Genomic DNA, 20,390 nt, shown 5'->3' on the forward strand with positions numbered 1-20,390 from the left:
TGCTGTGATCACTTCATTCCTTAATTTCTTCAACATCAGTAAATGACCCTCAGTCACCTAAAGGATGAGTCAGAGAGAACACGAAGACTGTCTTAGAATATCTGAAGAGCTATCAATGAGAGGGATTCAATTTGTTCTGTTTTGCCCCCCAGAACAGAAAACAAGGGGCAATAGCTAGAAATGCCAAAGAGACAAATTTAACCTAAAGGTCAGGAAAAAACTTTCTAAGAATTAGAACTGTCCAAAAGTAGAATGGGGGAAGGGGACGGAGAGAGAAAAATAAGACAGGTATTTAAATTTAAAAAATAATTAAGAAAGAATGGGCTGACTCAAGAAATAGTAGACTCTATCTTCTTGAAAGTTTTCAAGAAGAGGCTTGTCAGGTATGTCATAGCGGGGAATTCTTTCTGTATATGATCAAAAAGATGGTCACTTAAGTTCCCTTTCGACAACATCACCACCAACGATGATAGCTAACACTTAAACCTAAGGCTTACTATGTTCTAGGTAGTGTGCTAAGTACATTATGATGATCTAGTCCAGTGATTCCCAAAGTGGGTGCTACCACCCCCTGGTGGGTGCTGCAGCGATCCAGGGAGGCAGTGATGGCCATATTTTTTTTTTGTATTACATTCTATTTTGAGTTCAATAAATAGTTTCATAATTTCCAGGGGGCACTGAGTAATATTTTTTCTGAAAAGGGGGCAGTAGGCCAAAAAAGTTTGGGAACCACTGATCTAGTCTGATCTTCACAACAACCCTGAGAGGTAGTTGCTATAATTATCCCCATTTTACAGATGAGAAAACTGAGGCAAAGAGGGGTAGATGACTTGCCCGAGGTCCTATAACTAGTAAGGGTCTAAGACTGGATGTGACCTTCCTAACTCTAGATCCAGTGCTCTATCAACTATGCCACTTAGCTATTTAGGGAATTCTATAATAAAAGTATCCTTCCTTTATTCTCAGAGAAACATGGATAATAGGTTCCTGACCTGTGTCAAGTACGAATTCACTCAAGTCAAGAATCACTCTAACAATTATTCATGAGAAGAATCTGATAGCTAAGTTACATAATTGATACACATATATAAAACCAAGAGCTATTTCCTAATAGATAAGTGACCAAAGGATGACAGAAAAATTTCAAAAGAAAATATGTACAATCACAGAAAATAATGATCCAAATGACCACAAGAGAATCCCCAATGACTTCACACACCCACTTGATTGGCAAAGATGAAGAGGGGGAAAAATGGTAAATGTTAGGAGGGATACCTCTTGCCTAGATGACAGTTTAAACTACTAGCTCCTATATATGTACTCAACAAAACACTGATTTTGAAGCCAGACTAAATAATGATGAGAAACCCAATAAGGACCATGCAATATTCCACTCCAGAACTGCATAAAAAAGTCAGCTAGAAGCTGAGGGGGAAGAGTGGGGGTCTTCAAGCTAAATGAGTGCCAGCTCAGTCGGATTCAGGCTTTTGTAGCCAGGAAGCCTCTGTGTCCCAAGCGAGACTAGAGTGCTAGAGTGCTGCCCTGAGAAAACTCCAGGATGTTCACAAAGCTTCAGGTTGGGGACCTTGGGAGATCCAGGGAGCAGAGTGGCAACCAGCATGGTGCTACATTGCTTGTATTGGGACAGCTCAAGGAGTCAGAGGTGCCTAACACCAAGTCCTGAAATACCATCGAAAGGGGACCCAACTCCAGAAAGTAGAATTCAGCAAAAAATCCAGGGGATCCACAGGGCTGACCAATCACCCCACTCCCTACCCCCAACACCCAAGTGAAGCAACCCTGGCACAAAGCTGCAACTTAGGACCAAAATGCATTTGTCAATTTTCTAATTTTTTAAATTGCAGGTTCAGTTGCAGAGATGAGTAAATTTTTTTAAGTCCAATATAAAAATTTATTAGAAATCTAACAACTGCAAGTAGAAGCTCAAAGGAAAAATGGATTTTCCAAAAAAATGATATGAATGCCTAGAAGAACTGAAACAAGAGATAAAAACTAAAAGCTTGAGGAAAAAACTGGAAAGTAAGTAGCTTACAAGAATGAACTACCTGAAAATTAAAAAAGACCCAAATAGAAATCAATGAATCCATAAGGAAGCAAGAAATATTAGAACAAAATAGAAAAATTGAAAAAATTAAAGATGATGGTCTTCTGGCCAAGGTGGCAGCCTAAATAGGAGGCAGGCCACCCAGCTTCCTTTTACCTATGCCAGAAAAACCCTGAAGTCCTCAGCAGACCAAATAATGATCAAGTAATCCAATAAATTACTATAGTATATTATTTTTTTCCACCCCAGAACATAACAAAAAGTCAGCCAAGCTGCCCTACCCCCAAACTCAACCACCAGGAGAGTCAGCACCAATGCAGCACCAATGAGACTCCCTGCTCAGAGAGAGACAGCAACTATTGTAACCTTCAAGTCTCCGTGTTCAAGATCAGCAAGAGTAGAGGGTACTTTTTAGAAAGATCCAGAGGAATCAGAAAGCCCCAGGGTAGAGAGTTGGAAGTCATCAGAATGACAATTTAAAAAAAGATAGATCTAGACAGCCCACACTCAGGGTATCTCTGTTCTGCAGTGCCAGAGAAGACCTTAAATATCATGTGCTCCAAATATTAAAGATCCAAGGGATGAGAATAAAGGCATGAACTCAGGGGACAAAATAATTAAAAACAGAACCTGGCCCTGCAAGAAAAGCACTAATTGAGACACTAAAGCTAGAAATATGAGTAAATCAAAGAAAATGTCATGCAATAAAAAAATTAACCTAGATTTAGCTAAAAAAAAATAGATTTTCCAACAAGATTATTCAAATGTCTAAAAGAAAAAAAAGATAAAAACTGAATAAAAGGACTTGTTGATTTAAAAAAATAATCTAGACACTACATTTTAGGAAATCATAAATGAAAACCACCCAGATCTCTTGGAACTAGAGGGCAAAGAAAAGATAGGAAGAATTCATCCTGAGAATCTGAAAAAAATAAAATAAAATAGAAATTTTTTAAAAAGTTACTTCCTGGGGCATCCAGTGGATTGAGAGCCAGTCCTAGAGATAGGAGGTCCTAAGGTCAAATGTGGTCTCAGACACTTCCCAGCTGTGTGACCTTGGGCAAGTCACTTGACCTCCATTGCCTAGCCCTTACCATTCTTCTGCCTGGGAGCCAATACACAATATTGACTCCAAGACAGGAGGTAAGGGTTTAAAAAAAAAAAATTTAAAAAAATTAAAAGTTACTTCCTGAAAGAAATCCCAAAAGGTAAAGCCTTAGGCAGGGGTCAGCAACCTATGGCTCTCAAGCCATATCTGGCTCTTTTGAGGGCCAGATATGGCTCTTTCTGCAGGAGCCATAAAGTCAATTTTTTTTCAGGCACTGTTACAGGAGCACGCACTGTGAGCACTGTACAACTCTCACAAAATTACATTTTAAAAAATGTGGTGTTTATGGCTCTCATGGCCAAAAAGGTTACCGACCCCTGCCTTAGGGAATGTGGTGGCTAAAATCCAGAGCTACCTCATTAAAAAAATTAAAAAAAAATTAAAAAAAAAAAAAAAGGATTCCTTGATGTTTCCAGAAAGAAGCAGCTAGAGTATCAAAAAACCAGCTAGAATCTCACAAGATCTGTCATCTTCTTCTTCTTCTTCTTCTTTCTTTTATTTCTCTCTGGCCTTAGAACTTTATTTTATTTTATTTTATTTTTAGAATATTTTTCCATGGTTACATGATTCATGTTCTTTCCCTCTCCTCCAATCCCTCCACCTCCTAGCCAATGTGCAATTCCACTGGGTTTTACGTGTGTCATCGATCAAGACCTATTTCCATATGATTGATAGTTGCACTAGGGTGATCATTTAGCTTCTACATACCAAATCATATCCCCATCAATCCATGTGTTCAAGTAGTTGTTTTTCTTCTGTATTTCTGCTCCAACAGTTCTTCCTCTGGGTGTGGATATCTTTCTTTCTCATAAGTCCCTCAGCATTGTTCAAGATTTACTAGTATTGCTGCTAGAAAAGAAGTTGATTACATTTGGTTGTATCACTGTGTATCAGTCTCTGTGTACAATGTTCTTCTGGCTCTGCTCCTTTCACTCTGCATCAATTCCTGGAGGTCTTTCCATTTCACATGGAATTCCTCCAGTTCATTATTCCTTTGAGCACAATAGTATTCCATCACCAGCAGATACCACAATTTGTTCAGCTATTCCCCAATTGAAGGGCCTCCCCTCATTTTCCAATTTTTTTTGCCACCACAAAGAGCACGGCTATAAATATTTTTGTACAAGTCTTTTTCTCTATGATCTCTTTGGGGTACAAACCCAGTGGTATGGCTGGATCAAAGGGCAGAGCGATGTTATCTTCTATTAAAAATCAGAGAACATTGCAATATAATATTCAAAAATGTAAAATACATAGGCTTAAAAACAAGAATAATTCTCCCTGCAGTACTGAGTATAATCCTTCAGAGGAAAAAAAATTTTAATGGAATGGAGAATTTCAAACTTTTCTGATGAAAAGACTACAGCTGAATAAGAACTTTGAAATACAAACACAATGCCAGTCAAGTGAACACAAAAAGAAATCAACTTACACAACACTGTAGCTATTAAAAAGTCAAGAATTCAGAACAATGCAATATAATACAAACACAACAGCCCAAAGAAATTTAGAAAGTTAAATATATTTGAGCATTCTCAAGAGGTATTATAAGATGATGCAATGCCAACAGTCTAATAGGAGGAGGAGAAACAAGTGTCCTTTCAGAGGCATAATGTCTTCAAAAGATCTTGAGAGTGTTTTTTTTTAAAAAAAGAGGCTATTGAAGTAGATTTGTTCTTTTCCAAGGGTTTGAAGAGGAACAAAAAAAGAAGAAGAAGAGAAGGTAAAAGGTGAAATATAATAGGGTAGAAAAAATTTAGGGATTGTAGTTGTTACTCCCTATAATTGAAATGAGTTGGTTGGTTGTTTCCTCATACTAAAATGACATCACTATGTCAGAATCAACATACAGTGACTGGACCAATAAAAACTCAGTAGCCACTACCACAGGATCGGCACATATGAAGATGTCTCTAAATCTGCAATTTCATGCTTCTTTTGCATTATTGCAATTCTGCTTTGCTCACAGAGAATCTATGTTAAACATCTCCTGACAGAGAGATGATAGATGAAAAATATAGACATATTTCTTTGCACATGGCCACTGTGCATATTTTGTTTTGCTTCACTATGCCAATTAAAAACATTTTTTGTAACTCTCCCTTTCTTTCCCTCAGTTAATGAGAGGGGGAGAAGATTTTAAAAATATTGACACTCTTGCCCTTAAAAAAGATGGACGATTGTAACATTTTAAAAAAATGTACAAAATTCAGATGCAATGACATGCAAGGCAATTTTGAAAGTGATGTGTAGAACACTTTTTTTAGAAAACTGTGAAAAAAGAATTATATTTTAGGGCAGTTAAGTGGCACAGTGAATAAAGCAGCTAGCAAATGTCTAAGGATAGATTTGAACTCAGGTCTTCCTGATTCCAGACCTTATGCTCTATCTTCTGAGATACCAGCTACTCATGTTTATTGGGGTGGGGAGGGAAAAGAGGGGGGGAAATCCAGCTTTTAAAGCAAAAGGAAAACAAAAAGAATTAAAACTAAACAAATTAAATTCTCTATAAAAGGACATTGAGAGGATAGACATATATAAGCTCTCAAGAAGGAAAAGCAGAGGATGAAAGAGGAGAGAAGTGTGAGAGAAATCACTAACATTGATCTGAGCCCAGGCCAGCAACTACTTTGTGCCTCTGACATAAGGCTCTTGGTGACTTCTGCTCTCCATCTTTTCTGTTTGATGGAGCTACTTTTCCAGGACCCCACCTGCTGTCACTTATCTCCAGTTTCTCACATTGTATTTGTGGCTGCTGTTGGCAGAAATAGCAATAGCCTCTCTTGTCCCTTACCTAGGTTTGCATTGATGAAACTGCCAGTCATCATGGTGGCCACCCCACATGCTTGCCTAGAATCCCTTTGGTAGTGCTTCTTATGTCACTGGGTTTGGGACAGTAGGGCCCCGCTTTGGAGCTGCCCCAAGGGACAGGGCCTGGGTCTAGTTACCACGTCCAAGATTGAAGGAGTGGATGGACCCTGACCAGGGTACAAAGTCCTAATCCAAGAACCAAGATTATGGGAAAAGAGAAATAGAGACAGATGCTTGAGATTTTACACAGTAGAATCATTGACTGGAAGGGGAAAATGTGGAAAGAGGGAAAAAGTGAAAAATAGCCCAAAGGTTATAAATATGGAAGGTAGAAGGACAAAAGTCAAATAGACTGATGATGGTGTCTGGGATGCAATAGATGATTTTGGCTTCTTCAATGTCTGACCAAGCTCTAAGTTTCACAACTTCTATAACTACTTTAGCCACCTTCACAAATTGTTCTCATCCACCCATTTCCTCTGGGAAAGTCTTTTTTTTTTTTAATTCGAAAATTTTATTTAATTAATTTTGAATATTTTTCCATGGTTACATGACTCATGTTGTTTCCCTCCCCTCCTCTCATCCCCCTCCTGTAGCCAATGAGCAATTCCACTGGGTTTTACAAGCATCATTAATCAAGACCTATTATGGGGAAAAGTCTTAACATGTTTGGGGGGTAGACACCCTCTGACTCATCAGTGGGTTTGAGGTCTATTGATTATCCCCAACCCGGGTTAGATTGTCTGCTAATATGGTTTTATTTTATTTTATTTTATTTTTTAATTTTAAACCCTTAACTTCTGTGTATTGACTTATAGGTGGAAGAGTGGTAAGGGTAGGCAATGGGGGTCAAGTGACTTGCCCAGGGTCACACAGCTGGGAAGTGTCTGAGGTGAGATTTGAACCTAGGACCTCCCGTCTCTAGGCATGGCTCTCAATCCACTGAGCTACCCAGCTGCCCATGCTAAAATGGTTTTATTGAGATGTGGTTGAAGCACATGCTACAGCTTCTTAGAGCCACAGGTGAGAACTGGGTGACAAGTAGACTACAAAGGAGGATGAGCAGCCCTAAAAAGGGCTAAGTAAGCTCTCACAACAGAGGTGCTAGTCCTCCCTGCACACCCCATTTTACAGATGAGGAAACCGAAGCAAACAGAAGTTAAGTGACTTGGCAGGGGTCTCCTAGACACAGTCTGAGGCTGGATTTTTGAAGTGAGGTCTTCCTAATTTCAAATCCAGCATTTTAATCTATTTCATCACCTAACTATCTCTAGGATATGAAGAATTCAGAGAAATCTTGTAGACTTGAATGAGAGGGTTGAGAGGAAAAGGGAGCCACAGGAGGTGTAAGGAGGGTTGAAATAGTTTGGAAAGTCTCTAGGATGAGTTGGACAATAAAGTGATTAAGTGTAAAATGATTGCTGCGCCAGAGTTTGAGATTATGTATCATAAATTTGTAGTGGATCTAGTCAGCTCAATTGGCAGCAATTTAATTGAAAAGGAGTGTAGGAGTAATTCAAGCTTGGAGTTTGGCAGGACAAAATTGGTACTAGAATAGGGGGACAAGAGTCTCAAGAGAAGAGGATAACATAGAAATGAACTGGTTCAGCAAGTGGTATGTATGGGGAAGGGCGGAGAATGTAGCCAGTGTATGGGCAATGGTCCAGAAAAGAGCTGAGGGGTATTTGAAAGACAATCAGTGTGTTTATTGAAGTCCCCTAACATGAGGGCAGGAGTTAGGAAGGAAAGACTGAGCCAGGCCTTAAAGCCATTGAGAAAGGACTGAGAGAGTCCCAGAGGTCTGTAGGTAACCGCAACCGGAATCTTGACTTGAACGATGATGAATATGAATCTCAAAGGAGAAGAGGTTATAGGAGAAATGAGAAACTAAGGCTCAGCAAAGTGATAGAAAGTAGTGAAGATTGATGTTTATGACTTGAATTTGTTTAGAAAACTGTATCTGTCCTTTTGCTTCTTGAATACCACTTGATTTTATAGATTTGGGCCAATCTTGTATAGATTTTAGATGTCAGATTTATTATCTCAAATACTTGGGAAATACCGTGATCTTGCTGACCGGTGATCTTAACAACTACAATCACAGTTCTAGTCCAATATGAGATCCAACAAAAACCCAAACTCCCTAATGCTTCGATTTAAAATTAGATATCACCACTAGCATTTTTTTTTTAGCTTTTTTTTTTTTTTAACCCTTAACTTCTGTGTATTGTCTCATAGGTGGAAGAGTGGTAAGGGTGGGCAATGGGGGTCAAGTGACTTGCCCAGGGTCACACAGCTGGGAAGTGGCTGAGGCCGGGTTTGAACCTAGGACCTCCCGTCTCTAGGCCTGACTCTCAATCCACTGAGCTACCCAGCTGCCCCCCCACCACTAGCATTTTTGATGATTTATCCTTTTATTTCGGCCGGAAATTCCTTGAGTTTCTAGAGGTAGTTAGGTGGTGAAGTAGGTAAGAAGGCTGGGTCTGAAGTTACGAAGACCTGAATTCAAAATTTAGCCTCAGACATTTATTGTGTCTAGGAGACCCCTGGCAAGTCACTTAACTTCTGTTTGCTTGGGTTTCTTCATCTCTAAAATGGGGACAATTCATAGTATCTATCTGCCAGGGTTGTTTTGAGGACTGAATGAGATAATATTTGCAAAATGTTTTGCAAACCTTTAAATGCTACATAAATTCTAGCTATTATTAAATTCAGGGATCAAGTTTTGAACTAAATGTTTTCTTTCTTCCCAGGTCTATTTCAGTACTTGAAAACTCAGTGCTTAAAATCTATATTTTTATTTTGTATTACATCACTCTTCTGTTCAAAACCCTTTAACAAGTCCTTAGTATCAGGGCAGCTAGGAAGATAGAGCACCAAGCCTAGTGTAGAGAAGTTCTGGGTTCAAATTTTGTCTCAGACTATTCCTAGCTATAAGACCTTGGGCAAGTCACTTAACCTTAATTGCCTAGCCCTTACCTAGCTTCTAAAATCAATACTTAGTATCGATTCTATTTATTTTATTTTTTAGAAAAATTTTCCATATGATTTATGTTCTTACTTTCCCCTTCAACCTCCCCCCCCCCCCCCCCCCAGAAAACACAGACACACACACACCCTTTCCCATTTCTGCCTTTGCTTAGACTGTCTCTGTACCTGCAGTGCTCTCCTTTTTCTCCCCTCCTTGGAAATCCATAAAAGCTCAGCTAAATATCACCTTCTACCCTGAGAATCAATCAACAAACCAATAAGCATTTAATAATGCAACCAACCAAGCAGGCAGCTAGATGGCTCAGTGGATTGAGAGGCTGGTGATCCTGGATTCGAATTTAACTTTAGATACTTCCTAGCTGTGTGACCCTGGGCAAGTCCCCATTGCCTAGCCCTATCCGCTAAGAGCCTCAGAACCCATACAAGGTATCGATTCTAAGACAGAAGGAAAAGGTTTAAAATAATAATACAACCAAATGACACTCAGCTGCCAAAATGATTTTTCTAAAGATGAGAGGAAAATCTGACCCTATAACCCATATTCTAGCTCAAGGAACTCAAATAGCTCTTTGTAAATTAGCCTCTTCCTACCTTTCCAGCCTTCTTACACTTCAGTCCCCTCCAGGAGCTCTAGGATCCGGTGATATTGGCTTATTTCCTGGCTCATCACGCCAGGCGGTACGGGATGTTCCGGGAGGTCTGGCATCTCTGATGGGAGAGCTTGGTGAGCCCTTTGCTGGATTGTTCACCCATCTTTTGTATCTTCCAGCAGCTCCGCTCTCACGCGGGGCTCCAAGGGGTTGTAGTACGCACAGTGGCCCCACTCGGGTACGCCATCCTAGCAGCCGAGCTAAGCGTGGCGAGGGAACCCGACAGACCTCACACTCCTCAGGGAGTTAGTTAGCCCGGCGTCTGCCTCAGGGAGTGTGACCATCACGAAGCAGAAGGGCAGAGAAGGATTCTAGCCAAGCACTTAGAGTTTGGCTAGAAATGGAAGAAGCCGAGGTCAGCCGCTGCATTCTGGGCCATTACCAGCCCTGACTTTTGTCCTTCCCCCGGCACTTGCATGCCTGGAAGAGAGAGGGAGGTCGCGCTGCCTCACTTAAATCCGATTTATGAACCAGTCAAAAGACTTTACCAGTGATGTCACTGAGTAAGAAAGACAACTACCAACCAACCAACCAACCAACCAACCCACCAACCAACCAACAATCTACTCCCCTAGTGATTTACACATTCGTCTAGCACAGGGGTCGGCAACGTATGGCTCTCGAGCCATATTTGGCTCTTTTGAGGGCCAGATATGGCTCTTTCTGCAGGAGCCATAAAGTCAATTTTTTTTTTCAGGCACTGTTACAGGAGGGCACACTGTGAGCACTGTACGCGCTCTTACGAAATTACATTTAAAAAAATGTGGTGTTTATGGCTCTCACGGCCAAAAAGGTTGCCGACTCCTGTTCTAGAATATGAGCTCTTTGAGAGCTTGTTTTTGTCTTTGTAGCCTAGCACTGAGCCCAGTGCCTCTTGTGTGTGTTGTTCTGCCGGTCTGGTTCTTCATGATTCTATTGGATTTTCTTGGCAAATATCCTAGAATGGTTTTGCCATTTCTTTCTCCAGCTTATATTATAGATGAGGAAATGGACACAAAAAAAGTTAAGTGACTCGCTGTGGGTCACACAGCTACTAAGTGTTTTAAGCCAGTTTTGAGCTCAGATCTTCCTGACTCCAGGCCCAAGCTTGATGTGCAAAATCACTTAAGAAATGTTTGTTGAGGGGAGCAGTTAAGTGGCTCAGTGGATGGAGAACCAGGCCCAGAGATGGGAGGTCCTGGGTTCACAGTTGACCTCAGATGCTTCCCAGCTGTGTAGCCCTGGTTAAGTCACTTAACTCCCATTGCCTAGCCTTTACCACTCTTCTGCCCACAGTATTGATTCTAAGATGGAAGGCAAGTGTTAGAAAAAAAAGAAATATTTGTTGACTACCTAATAACCACCTACTATGAATGGGGAGTTTATTAGATATCAAGGGAGAAATAAAAACAGAAAGGTAAAATAAAAGGATGTAAATAAAAATATAAGTATACATAGTATTTGTGACTATACCTCTACCAGATTAAATTTAAAGAGAATAGAGACTTAGTATTAAAGTCTCAATAAATATTCATCAAATTGGGCAAAAAAATTTATAGCCAGTTGATCAAATAGAGGTCCCATATCTAAAATATGGAAATAATTTCGTCAGATTTATAAGAATAAGAATCATCTCCCAATTAGTAAATGGTCAAAAAGATATGAATGGACATTTTTTTAGATGAAGAAATCAAGGCTCTATATAGGCATCTAAAAATGCTCTAATTAGTTATTGATTAGAAAATGCAAAATCAAAACAATTCTGAGATATTCTATCAGACTGGCTAAAATGATAAATGCCAGAAGGAATGTGGAAAAATGGGGACACTAATACACTATTGATGGAACTATGAACTGATCCAACCATTTTGAAAACTATTTGGAATTATAGTCAGAGAGTAATACCACTGTTGGGTTTGTTTCTCAAAGTGACCAGGAAAATGAGAAAAGAACCTATCTGTTCTAAATGTTTATAGCAGCTCTCTTTGTGGTGGCAAAGAAATGGAAACTGAGGGGATGTCCATCAACTGGGGAATGGCTGGACAAGTTGTGGTATTTAATTGAGATGGAAACCTACTGCTCAGTAAGAAATGATGAGCAGGTTAATTTTTAAAAAACATGGAAAGGCCTACAAGAAATTATGAAGAGTGAAATGAACAGAACCAAGAGAACATTATATGCAGTTACAGATGTAATATTTGAAGAACTTGTGAATGTCAACCAGAAAGAACTGATAAATAGAAACATGAAAGACAATTTTTTTTGGTCATTTGATACCTTCTTTGGTGTAGAGAGGGGAAGAAGGGAGTGAGATATCTGGGAATTCATGTTTTACAGTATAAAGAAATAAAAAATAACTTCATTAACTTGACTCGATATTTTTCACCTATAAAACATGGAACATCAATGTGTGATCCATTTCTGAAGATCAGCTTGAACTGGATAAAATCAAGTTGTTTGTGTTATGTTGAGTCCTAACCTCTCCTGTCTGACTTAAGGCAGGCCATCTCAAAGGACTTCTGAGGTCCTGGAGGGTCCTCCATGAGTCAAGTACCAAACTGCTACCACAAATCTCTAACCAACCTGATTTACTCATTTGGGTTTATAAACCCTCACTGTGTGACCTAAAAGGAGGAAATATTCACGCAGAAAAAAAAAGGAAAGTTTGTCTGGGAGATGGGCCTATAGAGCAGAATAAATGTAAAACCATTGCCCAGTAGGGGATAGGCCCTTCAGACCTTTATCTCCAAGGACCCTCCTATTTCTCCTTTCTAAGACTGACTCGATTAGCAAACTGACCTTTGAGACATATTTCAAAGCAAATGTCAATTGTTATTTAATCAATCAACCACCATTTATGAAGTATTTACCATGTTCCAGACACTTTGTTAGTTTCTGGAGATTACAAAGAAAAGACAATAAACTGTTCTGGTCCTCAGGAAGCTTATAGTTGTAATGCAAACAGAGATAACCAGTAGATAAGCAAGAAAAAACAAGATAATTCCTAAATACAGAGAAGGGAATCCTAGTGAGGGAGCTTGGATAGGCTGTGTGCTGGTGGGTCTTAGCCACATTTATCTCTCAAGCCTCTGTACATCAAATGAGGGTGTACTTAAAAGGATGCTGGGAAGGTGTGGCAAATTTTCCACCTGCACAGGTGTAATAGATAGACTCATCTTCCCGAGTTCAAATTTGACCTCAGATGAGCAATGTAATCCTGGGCAAGTCACTTAACCCTGTTTGCCTCAATTTCTTCATCTGTAAAATGAACTGGGGAAGGAAATGGCCAACCATTCCAGTATCTTTGCAAAGAAAATGTCAAAAGAGGTGGAGAAGTATTTATTGGACAGGATTGAACAACAGTCTTTGAGAGGAAGCCTCCAAAGGATTCTAAGAGGCAAAGGTATGGGAGGTGTGCATTCTAAGCATTTTGCCTCTCTTTGTTGAGGAAGCCACAAATAGTCAGCATCAAGTACATGGAGGAGAATAGTGATAATCACAATAATGACCATTTATATAGCACCTTCAGGTTTTCAAAGCACTTTCCCTAGGTTATTTTATCTGATCCTCCCAACAGCTAGGTGAAATAAGGGCTATTATCCCCACTTTACACCTGAGGAAATTAAGACTGATCAAGGTGACTGACTTGCCCACGGTCATACAGCTAATTAGTGTCAAAGGCAGGATTTGAACTCCAGTCTTGGACTCCAAGTCCAATACTCTATATACTTCATACTACCTAATGTAAAAGAGCTAGAAACATAGGAAAGAGGTCAAATAAGGAAAAGCTTTAAATGCCAAATAAAAGAGTTCATATTTGATCTTAGAGGTAAAAGGCAGTCATTGGAGATTATTGAGATGCAAACATGACCTGGTCAGCCCTGCCCTTGAGAAATAAATCACTTTGGCATCTGAGTAAGGGATGGAATAGATTGGGGAGTGACTCCAGACAGGAAGACCAGTTAGGATGAATAAAAGATTCACTCTATCTGCTGTTTTTATTTCTTTTTAAATCTATTAAAAAAATTCTTTCTTGGATGCCACTTGAATGTACATACCAAGAGGATATTATGGGTTAAAGAGTTCCTTTCTCCCTATCTGTCTCTCTATGTCTCTGTCTCTGTCTCTTTCTCTTGCTCTCAAAAACTCACTCCTGTTTTCTGACAAGGGGAGACATACTACTCTTGAAAAGTTTTCTAGTGGAAATTAAATCTTTAAATACTTCTAGATAATTCTATTCAAGCAGTTGCCTCAGAGGCATGGCTTTGGTATAAAATTCCAAGTCCGGGAAGGTGATAACTAAGAAAATTGGTAGCCATCTGCATGAAAACTAAGTAGGGACCTTGAGAGGTCAGTGCTTGAAATCCATCCAAGGTCAGAGGTTGCTGCCCTCCGGCCTCGGCTTTAAATCTAAAAATGGGCAGGGCTGATTTTCCTCCAACATAGACTTTGAGAAGTTGACCCTAATCGGAAAGCACTGTATCAAGGTTGCTTAATACCCAGCCAGTATCCTGTGGGTGGTGCAGTAGATAGAACATCTGACCTGGAGTCAGGAAGACACAAGTTCAAATCCGACTTCAGAAATTTACTAGCTGTGTGACCCTCATCAAGTCGCTTAACCTCTTGCCTCAATGTCCTCATCTGTAAAATGAGCTGCAGAAAGAAATAATGAAAGATAATATATGTGTAACCCAGATTGAATTGCTTGTCAGCTCCCACGGAGGTGGGAAGGAAACGATCTGGATCATACAACTTGGGAAAACTTATGTGGACATTTGTCATTAAAAAAAAAAAAAAGAAATGACAAAACACATCTTTACCAAGAAAAAATCCTAAATGAGGTCAAGAAGAGTTGGTTGTATCTGAATCCAGCATCCCAGGAAAGAAATAGGTTCTTGGAATTCAGAGAAGGTACCTGGGGAAGTATAAAAGCCTCTTCCAGAAAAACAAAACAATAGATTTAAAGTTTAGAGGCCAATAAGTGTAACCCCACTCCTCTCAACCCATTAACAACAACAATAAAAAAAAAATCCTTCCCTCTTAGAATCAATATTGTATATTGGTTCCTAGTCAGAAGAGTGATAAGGGCTAGGCAGTAGGGGTGAAGTGACTTGTCCTGAGTCACACAATAAGGAAGTACCTTCAGTTAAATTTGAACCTAGGACCTCTCCTCTCATTACTAGTCCTCGCTCTCAATCCACTGAGTTAACAGAGCTGCCTGCCTCCATCTTATTAACTTAAAAGAGGTAATTTTTCAATTCTTTGATGGAAAAAAAGTTTATCACTGCTTGATCTGAAAATAGCCACACGATTAGTTCCTTAAATCACTTCTTCCTTACTCTAACTAGGTATAACACCCTATCCACTATACCAGAAGAAATCTTGACCTAAAAGTATACAGGGAACAAGAGGACACGCAACAGCATGTGTCAAGCTGAAAGCAGCTTGAAAAATAACAGTTTTCTTTTATAGAATTTAAATTGGTTTTTAGGCGCTTTCTCTTACACATGATAATTCCAGAACTGTATATATTGTAAATAAAACTAAATGAGGAACAAATGCATTTCAGAAAAAAATCCTACTCCTATAATGGAGGCTTCTAACTATGGGTTGTATGTCATCTGGCATTTTGAAATTAAAATTGGAGGAAAAAATTCTATTTTATTACAATTTTATTTATTTTGATCAGTTCCAGTTATAAATGGATAAACCAAATGAGAATAAAAGCATAACATTTTTATTATATTTTAATAATAAATATTATAATTTACTTTAGTATCTATAAAGCCTTATTTTTACCAAACAACATGAAAATCTATTTTTAAATTTTTCAATATTTTTCCATGGTTACATGATTCATTTTCTCTCTGTCCCCTGTCCCCTCTTTCCTCCCAGCTCCCAAGCAATTCCACTGGGTTCCACAAGTGTTATCATTTCATATCTATTTCCACATTATTTATTTTTGTAATAGAGTAGTAATCATGTGAAACCAAAACCCCAAATCAGATATCTACCCAAGAAACCAGTGATAAAGTCATATGTTACAAAAACCTGTTTGAAATCCTATTCAACCTACACAAAAATTCTGTGTCTTCTCTAGTTCCAGAGATGAGAGAGACCCCAGAAGAAGCCAGATCTGGTCACTTTGGGATTTAAGGAGGGGTTGGGGGAGAAGGGATGATGGTCGACTTTATTCATAGCGTAGGTTTTTGTTTTTTTCTTTCCGTGGCTAGACAACACTTTTCAGCCTAACCTCCCATCTTGGTTTCTGCTGCCCCTTTGAGCTTAGCCTAACCGTCTGCAATTGAAAGAGAGTGGGGAGCCCGAGCGGGGCAGCAAGTGTTATTGAAAAGAGCACAGTCCCAGAGGTGGCCCAAAGGCCATTCCAGCCGCGCCCCACCCCACCCCCCCAGCCGAGGCGAGTAAATAGTCCCCTTCCCTTATGCATCCTTCTCTTGGTCCAGCTCCCGCGGGCTACCTCTAACTGGCTGCTGCTCCGGGATGCAGCCAGGATGGGGGATGGGCTTCTGGGGAAAGTGCTAAGGAGAGATGGGTAGAAAGGGATTCCCCAGGCTGGTCTTAGGGGGTATAGTTTTCACCTTTGAAACCTGGGACAAAGGCCTCTCCGATCTATCATTTTGTTTAATGTTAATATCCACAAAACCACAGTTGGGGCTGAGTGCAGGGTTGTTTTTTTTGTTTTATTTTGTTTTGTTTTGTTTTGTTTTGTGATGGTGGGGGAGACTGAGGGGGAGGAAGTAGTGTTTGGGATTCCTAATTTCCCTCTCATAGAAAGCAAATTGGGAACTGGAGAGTAAGAACTGAGGGACAGAGAGGAGCAAGATACCCTTCTAAAGAGGGAGCTGCCCCAATTCTTTTTGGGACCCAGAATGACCCTTTTCCAATAAACTCAAGAGCCCTGGTCTGTGGAGAGGCAGGCTTCCTTTTCCTTTGAGTTGTATGTAAAGGAAGGTCAGACCAGTTTCCTCTTCTCAGCTCCATAGGTACATCTAAAAGTGGTTTAAAAATAACAACAAGCCAACACTCTAAGGCAGGAGCATACACTACCTTGTTCAGAGACCCAGTGTTGTGAGAGTCTCTGAAAATCCTGCTGAGGATTTGATATGGATCAAAGAGATAGGATCTCTGAGCCCCAGGATGGAGCTCTCTTCTCCACCTCCTTTAGCTACCCCTAGGAGCCGGGAGAATCCAGAGCCGGATTATTCCCTAACTCTGAGCCCTTCGAGGTATTTAAGTGGGTGCTGAATGATAATACAGCTTTTGACTGTCACATCCTCTGTCTGAGGAAACCCTCGGCCCTGGTCCCAGCACCTCTGAAGGTTTGGGTTCAGTCCTGCATGTCTCACTTTTTTTTTTCCTCTTTATTTTTTTTTTTAAGTATTTTCCCATAGTTACACGATTCTCATTCTCTCCCTCGCCTTTTACCTCCCCGCTGCCAGAGCTGCCCGTCCCACTTTCAAAAGGGCATCGAAAAGCCGGGACCAATTCAGAAAAGGTTTAGAGAAGAAAGATGAGAGTATGAAACTAGCTTAAATGGAGCAGTTGAAAGAACAGGAGAGCTTTAACCTTGAGAAGAAACAATTTTGAGGACAGACAAACTCGCTCTTTTAAAATATTTGAAGACAATTACGGGAAAGCACGCTTGTTCGATTTGTCCCCAGGAACAGTGGGTGAGAATCCCAAGGAGGGAGATTCCTATTCGTTAGAAGGAAGGACTTTTTTGCATGAAAGTTGTACCAAAATGTAAGGAACAGCTTCAGGAATTAATGCATTCTCCTTAAGAACCATCACATTTAACAAGGGTGGCATAGACTTTCAGGGCTCTTAACTTTGGGAGCATTGGATAACTACATTTCAATAGAATTAGTTTTCTTTGTAGTCCCAGGTAGTTTACTTTTTTTTGCATGTAAAATACATAAAATTCTCCTATTCTGGGAGGTGGGTTCCCAGGCGTCACCAGACTACCGAAAGGAGTGGATGACACTGAAAAGGTTAAGAACTTCTGGTCCGGAGGGTTTTCCTGCTTTGAGTATGGGTTGGACTAGATGGCATCGCAAGGTCCCTTCCAAACACGGCTCTAAGATTAGATTGCATGGTATGATAAACCCCAGGCTGCGATGTTCTGGACAGCCCCGAAGCCTTATGGCTGGCCAACTGGAGACGGGGCATTCCCTGACCCTCCCCCCCTCCCCTAAGAGTTCTCCTCCTCCTGGTCACAGCTGTGCTAGGCCTGGTAAAGAGGGCACTCTTTACAAAAGCAACCCAGTGGTGGGTTGGTTCAAGGAGCGAAGAGCTGGAAAGTAGCAAAAGGTTTTCTACTTTGCTCGGGTCCGGAAGATAAAGCCTTGCCCAAGAAATCAGGAAGACCTGTATTCGAATTCCACCTCAGACACTTTTACTAGCTAGGCGTCACTGGGTAAGTCACTTCACTGCTCATAGTTTGGAAATATAATATATCTTTTCTTCGCCCGTTAGAAGTGAAGCTTAATTGAGTTAAGCTCTACATAAACATAAGCTATTCTTATTCGTTTCTACTTTTTTAAGGAATTTTCTTCCCAGATTCGACCCCCATTCTTACTCCCGCTGCATTTTCTGAATTTGAACAGCGAATCGCCCATCCATCTCCGCTAATCGCTAATAGAGAGAAAATAAATGAAAATAAGCCAGACCTTGGCTTCTCGGTAACCTGTGCTCCCCCGTCCCCCACCCCATTCCCTTCCTTTCCCTTCTAACTTTACTTCCTTTCTCTTATCACCCCTTTTTCCTTCCCCTATCACTCTATCACTTCCTCTATTTCCTCCCATTCTTTCTTTTCTCCCACCTCTTTTCTCTCCTCTCCCTTCCTCCTAATCTCTTTTCTTCTCCTTTTCCTCTTCTTCCTTTCTTTTCCATGTTTTCCTGCGCTGGACCTCCCGTCTCCATCAGGTCGACCCCCGCCTTCTGCCTCGGCTTTCAGGATGGTCACATCTAGCTTCTGGCTCCCAGGCCGCGGTTGGGAAATCCTCACTTGCTTTTTAGGGGCGGGAGCTCGCCTTCAGAAACGGACTCCGCTGATGAAATAGACACCACGGATCGCTGGAGACTTTCCGTCTCTTTGGTTGCTGAGGATTTGTGGGTTGGTGGGTTTGGGGTTAGGGTTTTTGTTTTAGCTTTATATTTGTGCAAACTAACCCGAAGCCGGCGTTCTCAGCTGCAGGAAAAGGAAAGAAACTAGCTGGTCCTGAACGAAAACTACTTGGATGGCCTGGGAAGGGTGAGGGGAGGAGCCAATAATAGGGATAAAAAAAAATAATAAATCTCTTTACTCATTAAAAAATAACACCATCTTAGGAAAATAAAAGAATTTGTCCCTATTTCTCCTGATGGCTGAGCTTTCCCTTGTATAGCTGGTGCTGAGCAGCGACTCCTGAGAGCCAGCACAAGCTGTTGGGGTTGATGAGCTCAAGAGAACGGAATGAATTAATTTTCTAAAAAAAAAAAATCTTAGTAAGGAATAAGAGAGAGGAAAGAAAAGGAGAGAGAAAGGATGAGAGGAAGAGAAAAGGGGGAGAGAATTCCATTTTCTCAAAATCTTCGATTAGGTTACCCTTGATTTCTATTGAACCTATTTAGGGCATGGTGTGTTCTGTAAAGCGTGCTCTGGTCTTTCCTTGAGGTAACCGAACGTGGGATTTAATCTAGTCTACTTAGTGGTATCTTATGAGATCCATGGAAAGTGCATACCTCAGTTCTTGGTATGGTAAAACCAGGCTCTCTGGAGCCAGATCATCCTCTCCTTACATCTGCAGGTAGTTAGTTGGTAGCAATAATGTGTTAAGTAGCTGTTCCCTAGTGGCCCAAAGCAGGAGTAGAGAGCTCTGGCCAATAGCTACTGCAGGGGGTGGGGAAGAGATGGATCTCTGGACTTTCGTGGATCACAGTCCAATTCCCCACTCACTGCTCCCTCATCTCTTTCTCTCTCTCCCTTTCATCTCCCCACTCCCAACTCTGCCAGGCATTTTTCATGCCATCTGCTTTGGTTCATCCTAGCCGAACCTATCAAAGTTAAGCAAACAACGGGTGTCTGGCAAAAAAAACCCCAAACAAACAAAAAAAAAAAACGATGGTAGCTCTCTCCGAAAAACGTTTTCTCCAGACCGATATAACCTTCCACGCGAGGCCCCCTAGCCCACGGGAACCATCTAGAGAATATCTCGAATTGATGCCTCAGACTGAAACACACGAGTCTTTAGTGAGTAGCAGAAGAGGAAGGTTAGTCCAGGTCAGACCTTGGACCCCAGTATGCCCTTTCCTATGAAGGGGCGGGACAGGAAGGATATGGGAGTTTTATCTGTACCAAAGATGCTATTTTCTGGACTTGTAGCATATGAGTATGCTCCTGTTTAGAAGGCTAGGTTTAGCAAGTAGGAATTGTGGTCCATACAACTGGGGAAGAAACAGGTTCCCTTCCCCCAATTCAGAGGAGGTGATGGACTCAGTGCAGATTGAAACTTTTTTTTTTTTTTGAGTGGGAAGAACACAGTTTGCCTGTCTATCTTTTTAACAATGCATTTACTTTTCTTGCTTTCTCTAAGGGCCTTTAGGTGGAGGAAGAGAAAGGGGATCTTCTTTGGAAAAATAAAGCGTAGTTTGTGCAATTGTCGGTGGTGTGTGTGCGTACACTGCAAAATTTAGCAATCGCTTGTAGTGCCTTGCACATATCAGATGCTTGCAATAAATACCGACTAGCAGTATCTGCTCATTTTGTGTAAGGTTTTCAGAGCTT

The sequence above is a fragment of the Gracilinanus agilis genome, chromosome 1, assembly GCF_016433145.1.
Source record: "Gracilinanus agilis isolate LMUSP501 chromosome 1, AgileGrace, whole genome shotgun sequence".
Taxonomy (NCBI): domain Eukaryota; kingdom Metazoa; phylum Chordata; class Mammalia; order Didelphimorphia; family Didelphidae; genus Gracilinanus; species Gracilinanus agilis.